A 12,026-nucleotide genomic window follows, 5' to 3' on the forward strand; every position below is an offset into this window, starting at 1 on the left:
TAGGCCATTGAACATTTTCAGTACCAGGCCCTTGTGGCTAATTAATCTGGCCCCGAGCACCATGTGTATTTATATATCTTTATAGATAGGTCATTTTTGCCAACATAGAGCTGTATAAGCTAAAATAATAAATACAATGAAAAGAGAAAATAAATAAAATCAATAACTGCTGCCCCATAACTTTGTTATCCTAGATGTGTTAAATTTGTTTTATATAAACAGACCATGGTTTGTGAGGATCCAGGATCTTAAACCACAGAGAGTCATCTAACATTATAGGAATACGAGTAAGTGAATTGGCATACGCCTGAAGCTACTGGCACAACTAACCCTGGCCCCTTTCTGCTGCTCTATCTACATGGAGAAAAGATGGTGACGAGGTAGCAGGATGAGCAGAGGAGTCTCAAGAGAGGAGGAGGTCTGTGTGTTCCCCTTCTGGGACCCTCATCTATGCCAGCAGCACTGTAGAGTGCGAGTACTTGATTATGACAAATAGTACCATTTTCCCATTCTCTGCAGAGCTGCTGATGTTGGTGCTGTCCTCCTGAGGGGTAAGTGAGGGTCCCCCTGGACTCAGGGGCCCATGGCCACCACTCGCACTGCACACGTTATATATATAAGGGCGTGGCCTGTGACACCCACGTATACACACACAGGGCCGCCGAGAGGCAGGGGGGGCGGGTACATTTTACCTGGGCCCGGGCCTGCCAGGGGGGCCCGGGTCCCGACACACCAAAAAAAAAAACAACGATTTTTTTAAAAGGGGGCGTGGCCACGGGTCCGCGATTAGGCCACGCCCCCGAAGTTGCCTAAGCCCGGTCAGCGATGGCTGTCCTGCTCCTGCTCCAAGTTTCTGGTTCAAAAGGTAATGCCGCCCACAATGCATGGCTATGGACAGGGGGAACAGACAAAAAGCGTGTGTGTGTGTGTGTGTAACAGGCTGTGTATGTATGGATATATGTGTGTGTAACAGGGTGTGTGTGTGTGTGTAACAGGCTATGCATGTGTGTGTGTGTGTGTGTAACAGGCTGTGTGTGTGTGTGTAACAGGTTTTGTATATATGTATATATATGTGTGTGTGTGTGTGTGTGTAACAGGGTATGTGTGTGTGTAACAGGCTTTGTATATGTGTGTGTGTGTGTGTAACAGGCTGTGAATGTAAGTATATATGTGTGTGTGACAGGCTATGTGTGTGTGTGTGTGTGTAACAGGCTATGTATGTGTGTGAGTGTGTGTGTGTGTAACAGGCTTTGTATGTATGTATATATGTGTGTGTGTGTATGTGTGTGTAAAAGGCTATGTGTGTGTGTGTGTAACAGGCTTTGTATGTATGTATATGTGTGTGTGTAACAGGCTTTGTATGTATATATGTGTGTGTAACAGGCTATGTGTGTGTGTGTGTGTGTGTAACAGGCTATGTATGTATGTATGTCTATATGTGTGTGTGTGTGTGTGTGTGTGTGTAACAGGCTTTGTATATATATATGTGTGTGTGTGTGTGTGACACAGGCTATGTGTGTGTGTTACAGGCTATGTTCTGTTTGTGTGAAGGAACAGGCTGTGTATGTATATATGTGTGTGTGTGTGTGTGTGTGTGTAACAGGCTATGTGTGTGTGTGTTTGTAACAGGCTTTGTATGTATGTATATATATGTGTGTATGTGTGTAACAGGCTATGTATGTATATGTGTGTGTAACAGGCTATGTATGTATATGTGTGTGTGTGACAGGCTATGTATGTATATGTGTGTGTAACAGGCTATGTATGTATATATGTGTGTGTGTGTGTGTGTGTGTGTGTGTGCGTAACAGGCTATGTATGTATATGTGTGTGTGTGACAGGCTATGTACTGTATGTGTGAAGGAACAGGCTATGTGTGTGTGTAACAGGCTATGGCCCTCATTCAGGTTGGTTCGCTCCCCCGCACGTTCACACAGGGGAGCGATGTTGTGCATGTGCAGCCACTTTGTGTGAGCGGGTGCGGCAAACCGATTATTTGCCGCCCCGATCGCATGCAGCAGTGTGGACGGAAGCGTGGGGTGGTGGATATGGGTTGCGCCGATGGGAACTCCCATGACGTGGGTGCCGGGGGAGGGCAGCTGATGTCACCGGATGTCAGCTGCCCACCCTCTTCTCGTACAGGAGCGCCACAGATCTAAGACAGCAGAGACTGACTTAGATCTGCGAGCGCTTGAGAAATCATTTGATGGTCGGCAACCGCACTGCCCTGCACACAAGCTGCAAATCGATGATGTAAAACATCCGTTCGCATGCGTGAAATCTGAGGTATTTAGATGACCCGCAAAGCTGCAAATTTTGCAGCTTTGTGGTCAATCAGAATGACCTCCAATGTGTGTGAAGGGAACAGGCTACATGGGGCCCATTTATGACGGATCACATATGGAATGCGATCTGGGTGGGACCATACTGCCCAGGATCACATGAGATTAAAGAGGTTTAATGGACACAATCCCCCCTCTCCCTCCAGGTGCACATACCGCTGGCCATCACAATGCATCTGCTCTTGGCGCCGGATCTGTAGCTTTGGGGGACTTCTTGCCAGCAGGTTGAAAGAACTGTTGCCGCTTTCCCTGCTGCGTGTGTGAGCTTGGGATCCTTATACTCCAGAGGCGGCGCTTCAAATGGGGATGATCGTGCCAGCCACAGATCTTGGAGAGAGGAGCCGTGGGCTGGCCACCCCTGCTGTATGGCATAGGGGTCTGGGCAGAGGGTCCCTGTGGCGGATGGGCAGACAGCAGTGGGGTCCTTGCGGAGGATGGGAGCTATTACCTAGTTCCCATCCTCCACAGGGACCCTGCCGCTATCTGCCCATCCGTGGCCACAACCCCTTACTCCCATGGGCGCAACCCATATCCACCACCCCACGCTTCTGTCCACACTGCTGCATACGAACGGGGCGGCAAGTAATCGATTTGAATTTTGTGTAGCATAATGTGTAAGGGGCAAGTATAAGGGGTCTACTATTGTGTTGCATAAAGGGTATATGGTGTGGTACACACCCCTATATCCTTTAATGGCCACACCTCTTTTCTGTTGCTCGCCACTCCAGGGGGGCCCCGTGACGCTGTTGTACCGGGGCCCAGGATTTCTCTTGGCAGCCCTGTACACACATCCCAGCATCTCTCCTGCGTGTACCTCCGGCTCCAGCTTTCCCGATGTCATACGGCGCAATCCAGCGTCCTTGATTCCGGTGGATTCCGTTGTCTGGAGGTTTCCCCTGTGAGCAGCTCTGCCTGTGGTATTTATTTACATCTCATGTGGTATCCAGCCCACAGCGTGTTTGTATATGGTACGAGCACTTGCCTTTTAAACTTGTCGGAGTATATTTGTTTGTCTCCAAAATAAAATCTTTTATCTGCACCATGGAGCGCACCTTTCCTCTATTTTGTTTCTATATATATATATATTTGTAGTAAATCACGGCACTCCAAGAATTTTCAGAAAAATATATTGAAGAGAACACACCAACGTTTCGGAGCTAGATGGTCCTTTGTCAAGGTGAAATACAGTGTATTTCACCTTGACAAAGGAGCATCTAGCTCCGAAACGTTGGTGTGTTCTCTTCAATATATTTTTCTGAAAATTCCTTGGAGTGCCGTGATTTACTACAAATATCTACACATCCCTCTTCAAGGGCTCCGGGGTATCGTGACCACCGCCGGGAGAGTGCCAGGCCGCCACTATATATAATATATATATATATATATATATATATATATATATATATATATATATATATATATATATATATATGTTCCAGAATGACAGGCACCCTCTTGCATCAAAAAGCAGCTCCCGCAGTGCTGAAGTCAAAATCAATATGTATATCACCTCCAGAGACCAGCACCTACGGCGTTCTCAAAAACAGCAGACTCACACTTTGAGATTTAAATGCAAGCTTTCGGGCTTTATTAGCCCTTCGTCAGGCAGCAGTACAAAATAACAATGAACAGTGCTCACCTTATATACATGTAGACGCTGTGTAATCAATCAGCTGCACCGCGCCGCCATCAGTCCCGGCGTGCGTTCCAAGCCCACACTTCCGGGTCCGGCAATCCCAGGTGTCAGTGCGTGGAAGCCGCACCTCCGTTCCCACAGCAACGCAGCGCTGTTACATAACAAAACAAAACAAAATATATACAATTTAAAAACAAGGAATAAGTGCATCGGAGCCTATACTACAGAAAGTATGTTAGCTGTTTTGATAAAAGCCGCAAGGCTGTAACGTCAACTTCAATAAGTTTGGCTACGGTTGTCTTCTTTCTATTTCACCCTGAGTGCCGCGCTATTCCCTGCTCTGTATCCAGCGTCCAGCTCCGTCTGCCCGCATGGTGAGGGCACCAGGCACCTTTAACTAAGAGGATTGGAGTGCCGGCATCCCTTTGCAGATATATATATATATATATACATATATACCAGTGAGGCGGGATGTGCAGTCTCTGGGCCTTACATTGTATCTACTTAACTTACAGGATGAACACCTGAAACTGCTACTGGGACCTCAGCAAGACCCTGAACCACGACCATTGTAGCTTAGGTACAGTAAATCTACCTCAGGCACCTACCCATCTCCACACTAGGGGATGAGCCATTGCTCTTTCAGGGGAATATTACCTCGAATAAAGCCAAACAATTGAAAGGAAATCATTTTGTTAAGAAGCAAAATGCATGTTGTTGACAGAAATGTACTTCCATAAGATTGGCTTAGGCCAGTGGTTCTCAAACTTTTTGAATCATGGCACCCTGGAGTATAAAAAAAAATTTCATGGCACCCCCAGAATAAAAAAAACATTTATTATGAATTTTTTCAAAATAATATAGACAGAAATTGTATTTATATATCATCCTTAGGTTTAAATAAGTGGAGAGGGACTGGAATAACTTATGATTGTTCGCATAGTTAATGATTGACAGTCACCAGCACTGGTTTTGCCTATTGACTATAAATAATTAGAATTGCTCATGAATAACCAACCCAAGGCACCCCTCCCTGCAAGGGTCTCAAGGTACCCCAGGGTGCCATGGCACACACAGTTTGGGAACCACTGGCTTAGGCTTATGATGCATTGGGCATCATGTCAACATATTTATTATTTTTCCGCAAGAATGTGGGAGAAATGTAGTGAAAATGATATTGTGCCCTTGGTGTGAGGGATTGGGTGCTGTACATTACCCCCTACTCATACAGTAGATCGCAATCCAAGAGTTTGGAACCCGCTGCCCCACTGAAAAATACTATGTGACTGCTCAGTGCTAAATAGGATCATCAAGGACTGGGAAAAAGAGTGAGAGTTTCTTTACCCTTCCAGTACCTCTAGCTCCATCACCCATATCCAGTATATATATAAATCACATTAAAGGGGGAGTGGCAGTGGTATCCAACTGGTATCCTAGCATTAGAGCTACAGTGTTTAGGTCAATAGTCAAAAGGTCGACATGTTATTTATTGCTTAAAAAAACATTTATTAAAATAAATAGAACAACAACAGTGAACAAACAGTGTTAACATACAGGATTCTCCCTTACCCAGTGGCGATAATGGAGCCTGGGATGGTAATGCAGAGTGTTCCCAGGAAAAAACACACACACCCTGCAAGGCTCCAAAAGTTTCACTGGGCTGAGTCCTGATGGATCCAATCTAGGCCAACGCGTTTCGAGTCTCTAGGACTCTTTTCAAGGCTGAAAACTTCACTACCACAATCTACTGTATACAGTGCTCATGTCGACATAGACACCAAAAAACGTGAAATACTCAAGTCAAACTTTGTCGACCTTTTGACCATGTAGATCTTCTGATTGTAGACCTAGACACTGTTGATAGTATACCATCCAACTATGTGCCATGAAATGTCAGGAGTAAAAAAAGGACGTTTTATGCAATTTTTAACCGATATTTCAGTAATATTTTAATTCAACAGGGTATCCAATTAAATATCCCGTAAAAAAAAAAAATCATTTGAAAACACACCGGTTCAGTAAAACCTGTGATTTCACCACTGCAGCTGGCACTTACTGGGGTTTTTGCTTCACTGCCCTTGCCGGCTTATCAGGGTTAATATGATAGCCCCTGGCGAAGCAATTACCCGCAATCAATGCGGGTACAGTAATTGCCTCAATCACATGGGTAGGGTATACAATGCCACTTGAGCTGCTGTCTGCAAATATCACCCTTAAAGAAGTCACATTTTTGTTCTGCCAGTAAAAAGCAATACAACATCTTTTCCTGCACAAGGCACAAAATTGTATGCAAATACTGAGGCCATTTATGAAGATAATTGAAAGTATGACTTTCATTAATGTTTAATGAGCATTTAATGGTAACTCATTATTTTGGTACAGTTAATTTGACATCTTGCTTTATGTCCTACACAGATTTAAGTCCTAAGGGCTGTTTTATTGGTTGAACGAGTGCATAATACGACACATGCACTTGCCTGTTAGCCTGGCTCAGTTCTGAAATATGAATTCATTTTACACAAGACAGAAAAAGGCTCTAGGTCATGGGTCTTCAAACTGTGGCCCTCCAGATGTTGTGAAACTATAAATCCCAGCATGCCTTGCCAGTTTTAACACTCCCTTATAGCAAAACTGTGGCAAGGCATGCTGGGATTTGTAGTTTCACATCTGGAGGGCCACAGTTTGAAGACCCATGCTCTAGGTCAGGCATTCCCAACCACAGTCCTCAAGGCACACCAACAGTGCAGGTTTTGTAGATATCCAGGCTTGAGCACAGGTGACTTAATTAGTATCTAAGGGTTTCTGATTAAACCATCTGTGCTGAAGCCTGGATATCACCAAATCCTGCACTGTTGGTGTGCCTTGAGGACCGTGGTTGGGAATGCCTGCTCTAGGTGATGGGTACCAAAGTCTTACCTGTGATCTTTACATTACGATCTTGTTATGTTTCTTAAATACTGGGTTATAGAAAAACATCCCAGACGCACCTCCAACGAATGGACATGCAATACATACAGAATTGTAGTTTGTTATTAGTTTCAATTGTGCTGATGGATAACATTGAGTGTGAAACTTACCGGGCCGTTACGCTCCGGGAAGGGTGGGCCGGTAGCAGGGAAACGCCTAGAGTTTTATTTGCGCCCAGATAAAATTCCTGCTTGGGACCTGTGATTGACATCACCCACCCCAATATGGCAGATAGTGGGCCTGTATGGAATGACTTTTCAGAGCGAAGGCTGCAGAAATCATACGATGGTCATTGTCCTAAATTTGGCCTAATGCAAGTGGATGTGTTTGCATACACATCCACCCGCATTCTAGCGGGGGGATTTGGGGGCCGGGCGCGGGGGGGGGGGGGGAGGGGTGTGGGAGGTGGACACATGTTTGGCCGGGTGGTGTTTACCTGTTCGCTAGGCTGCAATAATATGCGGCCTAGCGAAAAGGTCTGAATAAGGCCCATTGTATATAGACACACAGAATAGTAATAAGCTTATATGATATTTATTCAGTGTAAATGTAAAGCATTTTATATTTAATATACATTATTACTAATGATGTGAAACACCAGTAGGTACTATATACCTTTAATTTTCAACTGCTCTATCTGAGACAATGGCTAATGACGAATCCCTTTAGTAATGTATTTTGCTGAATTGTACGTAGCTTAACAATCAACTCCACAGAAATCTCCCATAAAATACTGAATTTCACCACTAATAGACATTTGCAGGAACCTGTGTCCACCTCTTGCGTGACACTGAGCTACTGAAAAATAGATCATTCTTACTTTGCAAAATGTGTGACAATATTAATTAACGCTTAGGAGGTTTCAATTATCTTGTGACAGCCTCATAAAGGCAGACAGCAATCACGTCTTCTGGTAAACACATTTTCTAATATCTCGGGCAAATGAAATCTAATTTGTTTTCAAATTAAAGAAGTGTGATGCTATAGAAAAGAAAATTAGGATACACTATATTGCTACAAAGACTTTAATTACTAGAAACAGAAGCATTGCCGCTCTCTGAAAGTCGCAAGAAGGAGACCATGGGTTCGACTTAATGCGCAACTGTCTAACAGATTCCAAACGACTGAAAATGATAGCAAATCTTCAGAGATTGGTGTTAAGTAGGCAAATGACTATACAGGTCTTGTCACTGCTTTCTAAAAGGCATTTTATTTGTGTTACCACCTTTTCAGATACCCGGAAAAGGGGTGTGGCCAAAACCGCAGTAGGGTTCTTATAATTTAATTTCCCAGATTCTGGTCCTCTGATTTACCGATTCTTTCCTTTGCAGCTTTTAGGTCATCCACATACATTTTGTGTCATCACACCACTGTGCTGACTCTTCAACCCCTTATTAAATTAGTAAATGCCCACCAAATAGCTAACATTCACCTTTATTTATTAACAGTTTCATATATGCCGCAGCATTTGCCGTTGTGCTTTGCAAAGGAGACAGTGATACAACAAAAAGGGTATTAACAGACAGCTTTGCTACTGAAGTCAATATGCACATTCCTCCTCCAGCCTGGTTGACCCTCACTGGGGTGCACTAACTACTATATGTCATCCGTGTTGTGTAAATGATGTCAAATGATGCTCCCACAGGTTTCCCTCCATTCCACCAGCAATAATTCTGCTTCTCCTTGCAGTCCCATCTCAGAGCCAGTCACCTGCTGCTGCAAGATTTTCTGCATGCCACATCTGGCATGTATGCTGGGAGTTGCCGAACCCAGGACAAGACTAATATTGTGGTCTTTGTCTAGTCAAGGTATTCCCAAATTCAGTCTTCAATGCACACCAACAGTCCAGGTTTTAAGGGGCATACACACAGTGCGATTTTGGCTTAACTTCCCTTCCGATTTTGAATATATAGACAAAATTGGAAGGAAAATTAGCCAAAATCGCAATGTTCAGGGGCTTGCGATATCAAAGCATGGCCCTGCAGACAAGGCAGTTTTTACTATTGTTAAAGAAGGCAGCATGGATATCACTGAAACCTTTAGCGCATCTTAAAGGACTGAGGTTGGAAATGTCTAGCCTAGTCTCAGCCAATTGGTGAACTTCATCTGTACAGAGAGGACTAATGATCTGTAAAGAAGGGACCACTCAATAACCTATAGGAGGGTGGGCGGGATCCTTTCTGATATGTAACTGTTGCTACATCTCCACTAGTCTTATACTATGATCACTGCTCCCAGTGTTGTGTGATGAGAGTTTCAGGCCACTGCCAGAAAGCACTGAGCAGTTTGGGGCTTGGATATTGGACAGTGCATTTCCAGATACTGCCAAATAAATCTATATGAAGTAATCCCAGATGGGTAGTAACCCTATCTACACAAGCAGAATACATTTTTTGATAGTTCATAGCAGATGTGAAGGTACTTATGTAGTATCTGGGCTGCCGATTTTTTGATTGTATGCCTTAAGTTAAGACATACAATCAGATGCGATGCGATGCGATATCGCATCGCATCGCATCCGATATCGGATGCGATGACCCGATTTTTCCATAGGAATCAATGTTAAAATGATTCCTATGGAAAAAGGGGTCCTTTTCATACCCCTACTATCCAAGTGGGCATGGAGTTGGATATAAACCTGTGGCGAGCGTAGCGAGCCACCGAGCCCGAAGCGTGGCGAGCGAAGCGAGCCCCGCGAGGGGACGGTATTCGTCCCCTCGCGGGGCTCGCTTCGCTCGCCACGCTTCGGGCTCGGTGGCTCGCTACGCTCGCCACAGGTTTATATCCAACTCCATGCCCACTTGGATAGTAGGGGTATGAAAAGGACCCATTTTTCCCATTGAATTCCATGTTAAAATGGACTCAGTCCATTTTAACATTGATTCCTATGGAAAAATCGGGTCATCGCATCGCATCGCATCGCATCGAATCGCATGGTCGCATGCGATGCGATGCGATCTCCCGATCCGACCCGATTTAGAAATCGGCAGCCCAGATACTACATAAGTACCGATGTGAAAATAAATTGTCCACATCTGCTGTTTGACTTCTTCAAAGGCAATTTGAATTTTTTTTTTCCTTTCGCCACTTCTATAAACCCGTACTATAGTAAATATACCCCTAGGACTTATTTTCAGTAAAACAGGGGAAGATCCCATACTGTGCCTCCCAGTTATAGGCTGTCTACTGCTTGGGCTGGTTGAAGATTAATGGATGAATGGATATTCTATTCTTTTTTTTTACTTTTGGACTGTCCATGGGGATTGCTATTTTACAGGTTTAGAATGCACCGGCAAATCTACTGCTCCGCGCTCAGGAAACAAAAAAGTTTCTATGGGAGGAGAATACTAAATTCTCATTATTTATTTCAAGCGATAAATAAATCAAAAGCAAAATGAAATCTCTTTTTTCCTGAAAGGTTTGCACTTAAGAGGAAGTAGTTTGAACTTTGCTGTTGTTTCTAGTGGATTTCTAAGCAATCTGTGGTACACCTTGAGTTCTGTAGGAGGATGCTATTGCAAAGAGGCAGTAACCAATGACCTGACCATTGAAACAAAACAAAGGTAGTAATGTCTGTTCTGTACATTGGATGCTTTTGAGCTGCAGTGACTATACATTGAAGAGTGGTTTAATGTAGATTGCTACTACTAAAATTAGCTAGGATTGCAAGTCAATTTCAATAAACAGTATACAGTACTTGTACTGTATATTATTGAGCTGTAAAGATAATACCATAGGAAAAGAGGAGTTCCTTTTATCTGGAAATCTACATCCACGTGGAAAGGGTAAAAGTACCCTGTTGTTCCAGTGAATGTGTTGCTTGCAAAGGTACCCTAACTGGGCTGGGCACCAGAGTGCTACCTGTTCAATCAAGAAATGTGCATCTGCTGTTTGGGGCCGTCAAACAACTTTTCTGCTCATACCCAGACCAGGCAGGACAGAAAGTATAAAGGGGCTGCTACTGTTAGGGGAAGGATGACCACAAAATTGCAAGCTATGGGCTGAAACTGTGGTTGCATCTGGTAAGGATGTGGCCACAGTTTGGCCTTTATTCAGATCTGATCGCAGTACAAATTTGTTTGGAAAATGGGCAAAACCATGTGCACCGCAGGTGGGGCAGATGTAACATGTGCAGAGAGAGTTAGACTTGGGTGAGTTATTTTATTTCTGTGCAAGGTAAATACTGACTGCTTTATTTTTACACTGCAATATAGGTCTCACTTTGAAGTAAAACCCCACCCAAATCTAATTTACTGTACACGTTACATCTGCCCCACCTGCAGTGCACATGGTTTTGTCCATTTGAGAAGAAATTTGAGAAGGAATTTGCCTTGCAAGTGAACCAATATAAGGGCCTTTGAGTGACAGTGGGGGGCAGCAAGGCAGCATGGGCCAGCCAGTCTAGATGTGTCTGGAAAGGTTTTTTTTTTTTTGGGGGGGGGGGGGGGTGTTGGTTCACAGCAACTGGCTGCCGTTACATGGAGGCGATGCATGTGTAAAATGGCAACCCTGAACCTGCCTTCGAAGCTAGGCTGAGCTTGTAGGGGGCGAGTGCATAGTGTTTCTTCCATGCATACCCATTTTTGCAGTCGCGGGGGAAGGGACCCGACATGTTGCAGAATGCTGTCGCAGGTTTGCTTTCTAAGCAAAACTGTGATAGAACCTGAATCAAGCCCTATATGCATCTGAATCTGGTGAGCTCGGTGGGCTTTATGTATGGCAAACCATGTACATTCAACGAATTGGCAGCTTGCTTCCAGTTTAAGACTTTTGCACTGTAACATGGCCTACTGAATCAGTCCCATAGTTTGCAACTCTGTGGATTAGGATACTGAAAAAAGTCTTGTGTAAGGTAGGATTGTTCTTCATCGAGCGGCAAATATTGAGATGCTGTTAATATTAGTGAGGACCTATATTATATGGAAAAATTGGGACCCTGTTCCTTTCATCCACCTGCGGTGACAACATACGGTAAAGTGCACTTACTTCTAAAATCCACCAATTCCAAGGCCTACATGTGCACTAATCTAATATACCTGTGCTGCAGACGTGGTATTCTATTTATGGTACCAACTTTTAAA

Source organism: Crinia signifera, chromosome 7 (genome assembly GCF_055691185.1).
Source record: "Crinia signifera chromosome 7, ASM5569118v1, whole genome shotgun sequence".
NCBI lineage: Eukaryota > Metazoa > Chordata > Amphibia > Anura > Myobatrachidae > Crinia > Crinia signifera.